Consider the following 15,151-nt stretch of genomic DNA (forward strand, 5'->3'; position numbering starts at 1 on the left):
CAAATCTTCATCAGTTTTGATAATTAATGAATCTTTTAAATAATTTATCAAACCATTTTTGTGTGAGGATTTAGTACTCTGTTTCATATCATTGTATAACTAATATCTTTTGGTTTTGCACTGTGTGTCGAACAAAACAAGACATTTCAGGGCTCCAGGGTGCGACTACTTTGGTACTTCACATGCACCAAAAAATCCGTCAAGTGCGACTAAACATTTTCATAGGTCGCACTGGTGCGCCTGAAATTCAGCAGATTCTTTTTTAAACAAGTGAGGTTGAGGTTGAGGTCACGTGTGCTGTGATTTAGATGAAGAAGATCTTCTTTATTAAAATTAAAATGTGGTATTGCACTGAAATGAAAACACAAGGCACACCAGTTCAACCATTGTGAAAAGTTAGCCTTGAGGCCTGTATTTGAATAAGAAATTATGATGACCATTTTCACTGTTTTCTGACACTGTTTTTTAGTTAATGATTAATCAGTCATAAGTAAAAAAATTATGGACACATTAATCAATAAAGAAAACAATCACTAGTTTATTTTCAACCTGCTGATTTTGAAGCGGTTCATCTGTTCTCCTGCCTGCCTGCCTGTCTGCCCACATCCTTGCTGGTTCTTCCGCCTGTCCGTCTGTTTGCTTGACGGTCCACTGTGTCACAGCGCTACTAATGGCCACTGCTGAGCCAGCCACTTTCTAAATGACACCCTCCTCCGCTCAATACAGCTGCCCTGCAGTTACACACTCACTTCTCTCCCCCATTTTTTTTGTCTCCCCTCTCCCGTCTCCACCACTTTCTCTCATGCACAACACAGTGGCTTCCCTCCCTCGTGTGAAAGAAAAGCAGTTTCTGGTCAATTTTCCCTCAATATTTTCCACTCAACGTGCCTCTTGATGAAAGACCCTCGTCTTGTCTGACGCACATACACATTCGCGCACTTTCATGCATCACATATCAACGGCTGAATGACTGACTGACGGTGTACGACTGGAGCATCTTCTCCCCGCTGATAGCAGCGCCCTCACCAACAGGATGATTCGTTCATTCATCATTCATTCCTCTCCCACTTCTCTATCTTTTTCTCCCTCTTCACATCACATCCCTTCCTCTCCTTTTAATCATCTTTATCTTGTTGCATGTGTGTGTGTGTTTCTGTGTGCCTGCGTGCGTGTAAGCAGCTGAGGGTGGCGTACCGCATTTCCTCCATTGTAAGCTGTACTAAAGACATATGGAAGCCAAATTGAGTTTGGCCTTCGTTTGACTACAGCAGCCCTGCCAGACTGAATCCTGGATCAAAACACAGTCATGATCACTCTCATTCTCCACAAATATCAGCACTCCAACCTCTGCATACCCCAGGTGCCACTTGTATTTAATATAGTTCAAATGACTTTATTAATTCTCGAAGGGAAAACAGTAGCACTTGACCTGGTATTCATCTTGTCTTTCCTCTGCAGCTCGTTCTCTTTCCTCGGACCACACACGCTCGCAAACTTGCCCCTCAAAGTTCATTGGTTAATCAGCCGGGGGTTCCAGCATCCTAAAAGATGGTGGTGGCAACATTTTGGCACTGGCAGCTCATAACTGGATTGCTGTAATTATTCATTGGGAGAGTGATGCCTTCCAGGGGCTGAAGATTGATTAGGTTTGATATGCGACTTAGTGTAATCTGTCTTTGACCAGGGCTCCTGTCCAAATTGGCAGGAATAATAAAAAGAGAGGAAGTTATTTTTAAAGAGAGAGGAGAAACGAGTGAGCAAATGAAGACGGAGGTGGGTGGACAAAGGGAAGAGAGAAAGATTGAGGCGGATCCTGTGTCATGTCTCTTGCGGCGCCCTTTGCCACACACAAACCATCAATCTGCAAACAACAACAGCAGGGCAACCATTTTGTTTACAGTTGAGCGAGGCTCTCCAGCTAAAAAAAGCCATTACAACCTTAAAATACTGCACCTCTTATTGTCAGCATCATTGTGTACTTGGTTCAAAGTGTTAGTTTTCTAAGTGCGTTTGGTTTTTTTTTATGCCTTGCTTGTTTTGTCAGCCAGACCAACGCGATCCTCGGTTGTCTCATTTTCCACGACTAAAGTGTGTCTTCAGTTAATCCTCCAGTGTAAGCATGGCAGAACTTAAAAGGCTCTGATTAGGCTGTTGTGTCCCACAGGTTGGCTAGATATAAACTCGTGACACACTCACAGTGCCCATACATACCCCAGAGACCTCTCTTTGTGTTAATTAAAGGAGTCTCAACTGCAATTAGCAGGCTTTACAATGAGCGTACCCACAGATAGACACATACATGCACACACGTACATGCACGCACACACTGAAACAGACACATCCAAACTGCGAGCACATTTACAGGCCCACAAACACTCTTTACAGTTGCTTAAGTATCACTATTGCACTGTGCTGTTGGGTCAACTGTGCCAGACTGTGAAGATGGAATACCGCAAAAATGTTAATTTGCTTAATTATTGAGACTGTTTTTTCTTAAAAACAGATGACAAAAGTTTCCAAACAAAAAAACAGAATAGGTGGGAAATCAAAGTATGTTTGGAAAGAGTAGGAAATGAGTCGGGTGTTTGCGGCTGAGAAAATAGTGTTTTGATCTTAATCTTATTTTTTCTCTTGTCAATACAAATACATTGGTTGAAATTTTCTCAGATCAAGTTTAAAGAAACAAAATGTAACCTACTGGAGTGAGATAGTTGATTGTTGATTCTCATCCCCAGACCATCAAATACTGACAATTTGGGTTGGCATCCGATCTGAGCTGCCAACCCAAAATGTCAGTCTTTGACGATCTGGGGATGAGACTCAACAACAGTCCCACCTTGAACAGGTTGTGTAAAAGGGGTTAATGACTGGATACTAGTCGATTCTATGTGCTATTTGTGCATGGAAGGACTATTAGAGAACCTCAGTCCAACCAGCCACTTGCGTAATTCTGCTGCAGCCCCACAAACTGAGCGGCTGTGTTCCTCTCCCTGTTGGACCTAAACATAGACCCTGAGTTCATGGTGGCCAAATGGCCCATCATCCTGTCTCCTTATGTACCAAATTAGACCCAAGCTGTCCCAGTGTGCTCCAGCCTTGTCCACAGGAAATCAAGGCCAGGTGGAACTTAAGTGAATGAAGCCCCACTTTGGCACATTCTAGCTGGGGAGATGGTGGCAAGTGCAAGGCCCCCCCTGGAGCTTGTCAGACACACACACGTGCGCACACAAATGCACACACAGGTGCCATTACCTATTTGCTGATGTTCACACAGGGGCACAAACTCACAGTGGATAGGTGCTGTCAACTCTGTGGTAACGCTGCTTAGCCACTCCACTCCCATATTTACTTATTTATTGGCAGCGATGGCCGCGATGACAGGGCCACTCACTCTCAGAAAGCCTCCCAGGCTCCACGACGTCCCTTCAAGCGGTAGCGTAAAAATTTTAAGAGCCCCAGGCCTGGTTTGATGATTTTGACGTGAGTTAGCGTGTAGTCGAGTTGTCGGGTGCATTCAAGTAGCTAACTGTTCTAATGCGTTTACCCGCCTGCCTCTTGAGTGTGTGTGTGTCTCAAAGCGAAGCGAAGTGTCACTTAATAATTTAGTCGTTGGTTTCGTCCCCCTCGCCATCCATCCATCCATTCACAGCCCTTTATGTCTTGCCTCTGGGAATGCGGCGGCCATCCCTCTGCCTCTCGGGGAGTGATAGAACGAGCAGAGACAGGTGACAGAATCTGGTGTGGTGGTGTGTGAGGACAAAGTGAGAAAGATTGACTGCAAAGGAAAGAGGGAAAGACAGCAGAGCGAACATAAACGCTCGGAAACAGACAAGAATTAAAGGAGCTCGAGGTGATTTACGAGTGACTGGAAGATAATGAACAGCAGCCACTTTTTTCAAATCGAAATTTTTACAATGCAGCTTCATTACGCAGAGCGTCACGTCCATTCTGTCATTGAATCTGTCTTATGCGTCTCATGTATTAAAGCAATGCAACGCTGACACACAAAATGGAATATATGCCCATGCATTACACACAAACACACACTCGCACAGCTGGGTTTCTGGCGTCTGTGCACGCCAGATGTAGACAGGAGATCTTTCTCTCTCTCTCATCACTGTTTTCAGACTAATAGGTTCTTGTTCTCCGTGGAAGTGGTTCTAAGGCGAGAGCGGGAACTCAAAGCCTGCACGCCAAACCTGTGGCTACGGTTATAATAATCAAATAATGTAACTTGGCCACGTGTAAGAATGTGTGTTAATACACGAGAGCTTTCAACAAAGTCTCCCAATGCCAGTGGCCTCCTATATACTTTAATATGACTTGATGTTCACTTAACCCCCCCTCTTCCGCGTAATTGAAACCTGATGGTGGAATAATAATCATATTTTTTTTCCTGCTTTCTGCATTCACTAAGCTGATTTTGTGCCGGGGCTGCGGGATAGTATTCAATTACAAGAGGTTTTGAGGAGGGGAGGGCTTTGTGATGAGCATTACACTTACAACCAAATGACTTTTTAATACTTGAAAAATAAAAAAATATATTACTTTTGAAGCTGCAATCTTCCAGTGTCTCTCCTCTTCATACACACAGTTTAAAAAAGACGAAGAAAGACGTAGAAGAAGTTTGTGCTGGGAGATACATTTTGTAACCCAAACTTTTTTTTTCCTCAGAAGTGAAGTCTCGAACCAAAACTTTGTTGCTTGTTTGCTAAGTGGTTTCACTACCACAGGATGATTTGTGTGACATTTATTTTGCGAGGTTTTTTTCTGGGCCGAGTCACAAGTGTTTGTGTGTTTGTCGTGTTGTTAGCGGTTATGTTCCCTGTCATGTGTGTGCCATAAATAAAGACTCCCCTGGCTAATGTAACCCACATGTTTTTTGTTCCCACCTCCCTCCCTGCTCAGCATTTGTTCTTTCAAGGAGGATTCAGATGGTACGCAGCTCTTCTGGACCGCCTCGCGACTTTTGTGAGGTCATTGAATTTTTATTTTTTATATCAAAAGCAGCCGTGGACTTCCCTTGTTACTCACAAAGGCTAACCGGGATAACGTGCGATTCCAATTACATCACTACCTCACCACTTAGCAGATGCACAGCTGGTTACTGATGACCTCTCTCGAAACACTTGGACACACAGTCATACCCAGACATGAGCTTTAGACTTGTTTGGTTGGACTTTGTCTCAATTTGACAAAAATGATTCATCTCACATGCGGAAGATAAGATGACCTGACTATAACATGACTCCTAGTTTTCCAACACCTGGATTTGGAAGAGAACTTGGGAATGATTCCCCACAACACTTTTAGCAGAAGATTAGAATAAAACGTTAATCTCACACAGAGACTGTACAGTCGCACTCTTGGAAAGGGTCAGAATTATTCTTTGGCTTTTGTCAGACTGTTTTTTGTGCTCATCTAAATCCTGTGACTCCTCTTGGCTGCTTGACGGATGATTCGTCCCCTGTTCGTTTTTTCCAGGGAAGCTTTTGAACAGTTTTCATTCATCAGGAATTTATTTCCTTTGTGGCATCCCTGTCCTTCTAGAAATTACAGCAATATGGCAACAGCAAAACACATTTTCTATTAAAATACTGTTCACTGGCGACATAATTCATTTGTTTAGCGCCAAAATATCTACGTCCGCTCGTAACGTCTGTCACATCATAAGGTTTTTCATGGCTGTGTTTAGGCAACAGCAGCACTTGATTAAACAAAGAAACAGTCTGCAGTGACTTGAAGCATTAGACATGATCTGTTTATTAACATTTAACTGTAACCACAATCTCGACCCTTAACCAAAGTGTTTTTTGTTGCTTAAACCAAACAGACAGGACTCAGGATGAATACACTAACTCCCTGTGACACAGGAACTGCACGTAAAAGTAGTACTTTATTCACTCTAGAAAAACTCTTCTGCACATAATTGTGGCAACATTAGCTACCACAACATGTCTGGTAAAACCAATGAAGGAATGTGCAAATGTAACTTTTAGGAGACAGGGTTGCCGAACATAAAGTCTTGTAGGTTGGTTAAACTGACCTACATAAAAACTTTTAGGGTTGACTAACTCAAAAATAGAGACCCTAAAAGGACTTGACAAAACTGGCTAGTCTAGCAACAATAGGACTACAAACAACCCACAATGCAACACTCTGTAGTAGTCAATGCACAGACATTATGAATAGTAGATGGAGCTTTTGGGTCTGATTTTTTTTTTTTTTTTTTTGAAAGAAATACTCTACATCTCACTTAATTTATTACCTCAGTAAAAACTTTTCTAATAAGTTTATGGTCTCAATCAATAGTTTCGAGTCTTCTTCAATACAGCATGATGATCGTTTTGAAAATTATGGCCCCAATTAGAGTAAAATAGACGATAAAGCAGGGTATGCGGCTACATGGTGATTGACGAGGAGCTAACATGGGGTGACCCCCGGTTCTCAGTCAGATCCAGTCAGGATATCCTCCCCAGCTCCATCATCTTGTCACTTCTGGCTCCAAGAATCAAAGATGGCAAAGGCTATAATGTCAAAGTCAGTCTTTCCATTCAAACAAAACTCCTGATGTTGGGAAAATGTCATTGTCAAGTCTTCAAAAATGCATTTTCAAATGTAAAATCAGATTTTTTGGCCTCTACGATATATTAATCAAACGTTTTCTGTTGCTGTACTTTCTCTCAGTACTTTGTCCCACCACGACAAACAGCAATCCTTAAGCAAACAGTTATGAAGGTGACTGTAACATTCGCTGACAGGATGCTCTCTTTTTTCTGGGCAGCGTGAGGAGAAAGTGTCTTCAGTGAGAGTCAAAGGGAGCAGAAAGCTTAAAGAGGTAAAGATATATTAGTGAGGTCAGAAGGGGAAAAATCTCAGAGCGAGGGCGAGAGAAGAAGAGTAAAAACAGAATAATGAGAGATGAGAAGTTTGCAAAGAGAAGGACTTTGTCAAACTCTCAGTGCTGGTTTCGGTGGAGATCGGGTTGGGGCTGGTGGTGGTGGGGGGCTGTACAATGGGGGCGCTGGCAGGGTTGCCACGGCAGCGTTCCGGATGGGCAGGCGGTCTCCTCTCAGGGGGTGAGGGGGGACGTGGGGCTGTCAGGGAGCCTGGCAGGTAGAGACACAACGCCCTGTGACTGGGGGGGAGCACGGGTCAGTGAGAGAGGACAGGAGCGAGGGGATGAAGGCAGCAGAGGGGTGAGGTGGAGGCCTGTCTGATGAGGTGAGAAGAGAGAGAGTAGAAGGGGAGGGAGACATGAGGGAAGTAAATGAGGGTGGATGAGGAGAAGAGCCCGAGATGATTAGGGGAGAATTATCCAAGTGTGAGTGTGGATGACTGTGAAGTTAGTGAAGGAAATAAGAGGGGAGAAAGAGCAAGAGGATGGGCTCAGAGTGCCATGATGTAGATGTCTGTGAAATTCCCAGAAACTGCACAAGTCAACAGGCAAGTGATGGAACTCAACCTCTTCTTCATCCGTTTCTTAATCTTCTCCGCTCGCTTCCCACAAGGGTTGAGTACTGTTGAACAACCAGTACTGGTACTCAGCTTTACTGTTTCTGGAATAAGGAAAATGTTTTTGCGGTTACAAAAAATAAGTCCAAACTTTTCAAGCACAGCCAGTGGGTAAATGTAAGAAAATGCTAGTAAGGCTAACGTCAACTAAGACCAGTTATCTTCAGTTTAATTACCTCAAGATGTCACTGACATTGTTGACGTCGTACTTAAAGTTTCATTGTCCATGAAGCGTTTAACTTCTGCAGGTGTGATAACGTTAGCGGCAGCTGTGCGGAGGACTTGGCTTTCAGGCGATCAAACACGGCACACTCTTCAGCTGACTCACTGTGACTTGAACAAGCTGCAGATGTGACATAGTCTAGCTATTTCTCTTCCCCTCTGTACTACTCTCTCAACAACATGTGCTCTCATGTACTGAAATTGGGCACCAGTTGATAGTTTTTCCTGCCATGCTTGAGAAGTTCTTCTAGGATCGGAAAGTGGAACGATTCAGAGATGCACAGATTATTTTTTTTCCAGCATCCTTCTCAACAGTCGAATTGTCTACATCATACCATTGGATGTGGATGCACTGTGGATGTTGGTGTTTTTGGAGTTAAGTTAAAATAATTTAAGTCAAAAATTACATTTGGTGAGCTTCTCCATTATGAACATAACAGCCTTCCTCTGCAAAAGTCCTGTTACTCAAAGTCTTGTGATTCAAAGTCATTCAAGAGAAAAGAAAATGGAAATCTAAGAGAGTCCAAAATAATTTCGGTGATGTCTCTGTTTGCTTCGTACTATAAATTCTGCCAGTAAAAGTAAATTACTTAAAGGCCCAATATTATTTCACTGAGAAAGACTGATTTCTTGTCATGGTGACTCACAATAAGCTGCAAACATATTTTTGTTTTCTTGCAGGCTGTGAATTGAGAAGCTACTTTCTTTGGGTTTAATTTTTAACTAAATGTAAATATTTGCTGATCTGCTTCTTCTTTTATAAGAGCAGATTTAATGTCTTTGGATTTGGTGATCTCTCCTCGGGCTCTGAGAATTTTATTATTTTTTCGGACATTTTATAAACCAAAAGATTGTTCCAATAATGGTGACAATTATCAGCTGCAACCCTAGTAATGTGTGTAGAAGATGCACCGCAGATATGATACTGTACAGTATATTTTAGTAAACATGAGTAACATGTGTACTGGATATGAGTGTGTGTGTGTGTGTGTGTGTGTGTGTGTGTGTGTGTGTGTGTGTGTGTGTGTGTGTGTGTGTATGTGCAGTCCCACGTGTGCATCAGTCATTGTGTTGGTGCTGATATAATTGTAGTTTTGTCTCCTGACCTTATGAGTGGAGTCTCCCCTTCTTGGAAAAACAAATGTAGCACATGGAGCATTTGATAGATAACATGTGTCATTGGGTCTTGAATTGCCAAATAGGCATTAGCAGATTGTGCCCTCAGCCATTAACCTTTCGCCATCCTATGTCACCACAAATGCAGTTGAAAGTCATATATAACTCATAAGACCTGAGGAAGACGCTCCGCTGACGTTGTTTTTTTTTTCCTCTGGTTTTTTCACAAAGGTGCACTTATTACTGGAGGCCGGATTGCAGTGATCAGTGACACAGACAATCATGTGGCTCTCTCTCGTTACCCTCAGACCTTTCGGTGCCCTCGTCTGTGTCTCACTGCGTCTTTCTCCCTGCCTCTGCCTCTCCAGTTATCACAAGTGAGGGGCTGTTCCTGTCGGTGTCATATGATGTCTTGTGGCCCTGTAGTGGTAGCAGAACAGTGACAGTTCTATCCCTGTGCCATCTGATCGACACGCCATCCCTTGTCACATGCACACACACTGCCTGCTTGAGTGTGTGTGTGAGCATCATAGTATGACCATTAATCAGGTCATCGACAGTACCAGCCTTCAGCCATGTGCTCCTGCTTATGTCTCTAGTTTACTGTACAAAGGCTGCACTCTCTCCTCTGGAAATGCCACTTCCCACCAGTGTTAAATGATGATTATCATTGTTTTGGTCTGTTTATTTGAAATAAATTGACTCTGAATGGTCAAAAAAAGAAAAGAAAAAAGTTTGGATTGCTAAACAGCTGACAGGATGAACTCCTGTAGCACCCTGAAGTAAACCAGTGCTCTCTCGCTGCGTTTTTCGAGAAGCATCCTCCTCAGCAAAGAGACACTCATCAACCTTTTTCCGACTGGCCTTAACCATTTATTTCTGCGGCAGATAATCACCGTCACTGCGCAAATTATGTTGTTCCACTCTCCTCTCACTCTGCCCTCTGCCTCTGTCCTCCCATTTACCCTTATTTTAGTGTGTAAAAGGCCAATTTGAGTTTTGCTCAGTTGTGATTTCTTTCCATGAAAATTATCCCACCAAAAAAAAAAAATAGAGAAAACAAAACACAGAAAAGTAACACAAGTAAGACAAGCATTGTAATTATGATTTGCTGAGGACATCAAACCTCTGTGTTTTCTCACTTTGCATAGAAAATTAAAAGCAACGTACTTTGCTTCTCAAGACTTAAAAGCATGGAAAAGGGAATTGGTTCTCTTGAGACTATTCTAACAACTCACTGCCTGAGCTGTCGCACCCAATTTCTGAGCTATTTGACCCATTAGATGTCAATGTTTGGGAAACAAACAGGCAGCGCTGAGAGGTTTGATGGGTGTAATAATGTGGGCCTCAGTGATAGACGGCACCTCCTGAAACACACTTGTAGCTCATGGTCAAAGGACAACAGTGCAACAAGAGGTGAGGAATATTTTAAGTCTCCCTTTTACTCCCTGCACATATTTTACTCTTTCACCTGAAATGCTCTATGGACATAAAATGCTTTTGTTAATCTGTATTTTGTAATTACAACTTTTGACTGGTTCGAATCTTATTCTTTTCTTAGAGCATCCATCCACAGCAATTACAGAAAACATATTATTTTAGATAACTGTATGCCACTGTAAATGGTGTTATGTATACCATGTATATTATGAGTAAAGAATCAAAATTCAAAACGTAATAGTCATGTGCACAAACAACAACTCAAGTCACAAGTCACGCTGTGGGCCACATATGATCTAACTGTATTTTCTAATTAAAATCTAGACCAAATTTGCTGTGCTGTCTGTGTGCCGTCAAAAAAACTATATAAACAATACTTAAAAAAAAAGAAAGAAAAGTTTGAACAGGAGAAAACAAACAGAGGAAAGAAGAAACTGAATTAGTGTAACAATCAATGAGGTGATATAATGGCTATCGCTGTCAAGGTACATAAAAAATACTTTGCTCGTCTAAATCCATCAATAGAGATTTACTCAAGGTGATGCATTGTCAAGGAAAGAACCAAAACAAGGAAGGACTGAGCTTTTTGTTGTTTTGTTTCCCCAAATGCACAATGAAAAATGTTTTAAATTCTTTCGTCTTTAACAAAGGACAGAGTTATAATCAGGGCAGAAGAGCTTCATTCTTCCAATAACATCCATTTAAGACCATTACATTTACTTTTAAAAACTCAAACAGTGAGTGCAGGATGATCCAAATCTTAGGTAGTCAGTCGTTGCAGAATTGATTATTTAACATGCTGTCGGCATTTTTCACAAAGATATCTGAGTTTGGCTCATATCGAGCAGAGGACTGGACACCTGAGAGCGGGATAATGCTGCATGTTTGCTGTGAATTATGCTGCACAATCTCTACAGACACTTGTTTTGCCCTTACGAAAAACTTATTTATTGAGTTTTCTTTAGTTGAATGCATAACACATTGTTTGTGTTTCATGTTATTTATAGTTTCTAAAATGTAATTCTATCTTAAATGTGTTGTCCCTGCATATCTAGATCCCATATTGGATTATTTGTCATTTTAGCTTTCTTTTTTTTTTTTTTTGTCTGCTGAATATTTAGACAAATGTGTTATTAGTATGTTTCAATTTTCCTGTATCTTTCCTTCGCATTTTTAGGGATGAACATATTCCCACAATTTTTCACTGAAAATTCTTGACAATCCCCTTTCTGACTGCCCGGGTTGTGGGTTTGTGCCCCAGACTGAGCTTGTGAGTGGCTGGGGAGTAAGGATGCTGTGGCAGAGCTTTAACCTCACGCACACACTTGTATTGATCCATACAAGCCTCAGTGACTGTTGCTACAGAGCCGGCTGCACTCTGTCATACAGGGCTCCCCCTGTCACTGGTCAGTGGCAGCTATGGAGGACTGCAACCCATCACACACCAGTAGCCAACACACACCCATCAGCCTCTGGGTTAACACACTGCCACCAACCCTCCTGCCTCACCCGACCACCCTCACTCCCCCATCCCCTTTTTTCTTTCCCTCTTTCTCTACCTCACTTTTCCTCTAATGAGTTGCAACACTGATAACGAGCCTGATGATCTTCCATTGATTCGGCTATCACTTGCTTGTCTGGTAATTGATCCGTAGCTGAGCCTCTAGTTAATTATATGGGCTTCGACATGGACCCCTGCCCCGGGGGGAATTCTCAAGTCCTGCACAATAATAGTTTTAATAAAGGAGCCTGAGGATCTCCTGCCTGCCTTTTTCTACCCCTTCCTGCTTCCCAGCATTTTTTCATCTTTTCCATTTCCTTCTTCCTCCCCGTTTCCCTCCCAAATTTCTCCATCTCCGTATTTTTACTCCTGCGTCTCCTCTTCGTTTCCTCTGTCATCACGGCCATTACCATCAGCAGAGCCGAGGGGGGAAGGAAGGGGGGAAAAAAAGTGGGAGAGATGCGGAGGGAGAGTGAGCAATATTGGCAGAGTCCACTCCTCCCTCCCACAAATAACAGCCATTAACCAGCCAGGTCAGAAGCTGAGCCACCAGCTTGACTTGAAACACTGAGTGCCACTCGACAAACCCACAGACTTGCACATTTACAGAGGAGAGGGAGTGAGCGAGCGAGAGGGAGAGAAGCGTGAGCTGCAGAGCAAAAAGGAACCTCGGCCGCTAAATTGTCACTTAATATAATTAGCCGAAGCCTCGTGCATTACCTTTTCAATAAGTTGTTAAGAGCGGAGCGAGTGGCGCATGGACAGGAGATGACACATTACGCCTTTTACGACAAGGATGCTTGTGGCTTCTGACAAGGCGCAGGCCACTATGCAAAGATAAATGAAGAAAAGAGTAGAAAGGGTGTAGTAAAAGAAAGACGGAGCAAGGTAAAGAGATCTAGAAGTGGAGAAAAACATCAGTGGAGACAAAAGCAAAAGGATTAAGATGTAGGCAGGGAAGGAGGAAGGAGTGAAGATGTAAATTGAGCTCATACAAAAGACACAATTGCACATTTTCAAAGTGGTGAGACACACACTGTACACTTTTCTCTCTGCCAGCAGAAATCCCTTGTACATAACAGTAACGACCGGTGTGATAATCTCAGGAAAGGTTAACAGTATACGGCCATTAGTACATCGTACAAAAGGCTTTTAACAGAGCAACCAAGCACCTGTCTACAGCAATTTACCACAAAATTTGAAGTGACTTTATACATCAGAAGCCATTTAATGTAGCCGAGGAAAGAAGTTCTCTCTCTCTGTCCCTTCCTCTTTTGTTCCTCGGTGGTGGAAAGATCACAGTGATATCTCCCTTTCGCTGCCGACCGAGGCACCTGGTCTGTCATTTCTCTAATGACGGTGGGGTGAAAAGACAGGGTGGAAAAGAGGAGATGGGAGATGTAAAGGGAAAAGGAGGAGGAGGAGTTGAGGAAGGGGGGGGGGGGGGGGGGGGGGGTGTCTTCATTGTTTGAGATGTGTCCTATGCTGTGTCAAAGGAAGCATAGATCTCCTTCCTCTTTTTTCTGTCTTATCCTCCTGTGTGTCTTTTTCTCTGTGTCTGCCTCCCTTTACTCCTCCATCCCTCATTTTATTCCCTTACCTTTGCTGCTGTGGGGACCAATTTGGCTAAAATGGAACCTCTTCCTCATTTTTTTCTTAATTAAAATCTGAGAGCCTCCGCGGGTGGGTGGGCGTGTGGGGGGGGGGGTTTCCTGTGTGTGTGTGTGTGCTTGCGAGCGTGTGTGTTTCAGCGCATGCTGGTGGCAGATTGCCTGCGTTCCATTAGTCTTTCATTAGAGTGGGTGAAAATCAAACAAAGGCACCAGATTTTTTAGAGATATAACAAGTCTATTGATATTTTTCTGTTTATTTTTGCTTGTTTTCTTTTTGTTTTATCGCTGGCCTACAAATCAGAAATAGAACCACTTTCAGCTGTGATCAAAGAGGCTTTTGATTGAATACAATCCTGCCTTTTCAATGTCTCAAAACAAAGAAACAAATACTTCATAACAATCTGTAACGGTGATGCCTGACTTAGGTCTGTTTTTTTTTTAAGGTAAAACTGAGCTCTTCTGCTAAGCACTGTGTGTGTGTTTGTGTGTGTGTGTGTGTGTGTGTGTGTGTGTGTGTGTGTGTGTGTGGCGGGATGGTCCCTCAGGGGAACTAAGTTGCTCTGAGACGTGCCGGCCACTCGCAGCGCAAATGGTAATAAGGCAGGGGGACAGACGCCTCCCACCTCTTCTCCTGCTCTGCGATGGCGCTTGCCCCCACCTTCCTCCCCCTAGCAGAGGAGGGGTGTGTGTGTGTGTGTGTGCCTGTGTGTGTGTGAGAGAGCATGCAGCGCGATGTCATTGAACATCTCAGAGTGGAGCGGCACAGTTGACTCAGTTGAGCCTGCACCGGCCGACACACACACACACTCACACACGCTCGCTTTACTCTCACAGACACACACACACACACACACACACACACACACACACACTCAGACACTCAGACACTCAGAGAGCCACCGTCTCTCTCTCACTTTCACTCGCTCTCACATGCTCTCACTCTATCGCACACACACACACACACACACACACAGAGGCTCAGGCGCTCAGCTCAGTTCCTCAGCGGCTGCAGCGGAGTACAGAGGAGTCAGAGAGAGAGAGAGAGAGAGAGGCAGGGAGAGAGGAAAAGAGAGAGGACAGGCGGCGCGGCACGGACGTCGAGAGAGGGACACAATCACAGAGAGAGAGAGAGAGAGAGAGAAAAGGAGAGAGAAAGGGAGAGAGAGTGAGAGCGAGAGAGAGAGAGAGAGGAGCGGGAGGCAGGGAGATCTGGATAGCTGGTGGCTCACTCCCACACCTCATCTTCACTTTGCTGGGACAGGCACAGAATTGATGGTAAGAGACGTTCATGCATTTTATTGGCTCAACTGTTTCTTTATGTGGAGCTTTTTACTGGACTTTTTTGTGTTTAGAAATTTTTATTTCTTACTTTTTTTTTTTTACATTTTTGAAAACAGATTTTCTTTGCATGATGTTCAGATTTTCTGTGAAACTGTTTATTTACATTTCACAGTCAGCTGCCTGTTTGCTATTTTTGGTGAACAATCTAGTGTATATGTTTTATTGTTTTGCTTCTTTAAGACTTATTACATTAGAAAAAATATGAACTACATAGAGTACACTGAATTACATGTACTGTTTTTATCCTTCTGTGTGCATGTGTTCAGTGTTGAGTGTGCTGAGTGAACTTTTTCTTTCCCACTTTTTTGAATTTTTCTTTTATGTTAGAGCCCGTCATATCCGCGTCTGAGTGTGTGCATGCAGGTAAATGTGTGTTTCATTGTGTGTGTTTGCGTGTAAGTGT

At 43.1% G+C, this 15,151-nt stretch overlaps 1 protein-coding gene across 1 annotated transcript in view; it reads left to right on the forward strand.

Annotated features, from left to right (window-relative positions):
* Window positions 1-15,151, forward strand: part of uso1 (USO1 vesicle transport factor) — a 412,569-nt gene that overhangs the window by 330,224 nt on the left and 67,194 nt on the right. The gene's annotated exons all lie outside the window — the stretch shown is intronic.

Source organism: Pagrus major, chromosome 1, assembly GCF_040436345.1.
Source record: "Pagrus major chromosome 1, Pma_NU_1.0".
Classification (NCBI taxonomy): Eukaryota; Metazoa; Chordata; class Actinopteri; order Spariformes; family Sparidae; genus Pagrus; species Pagrus major.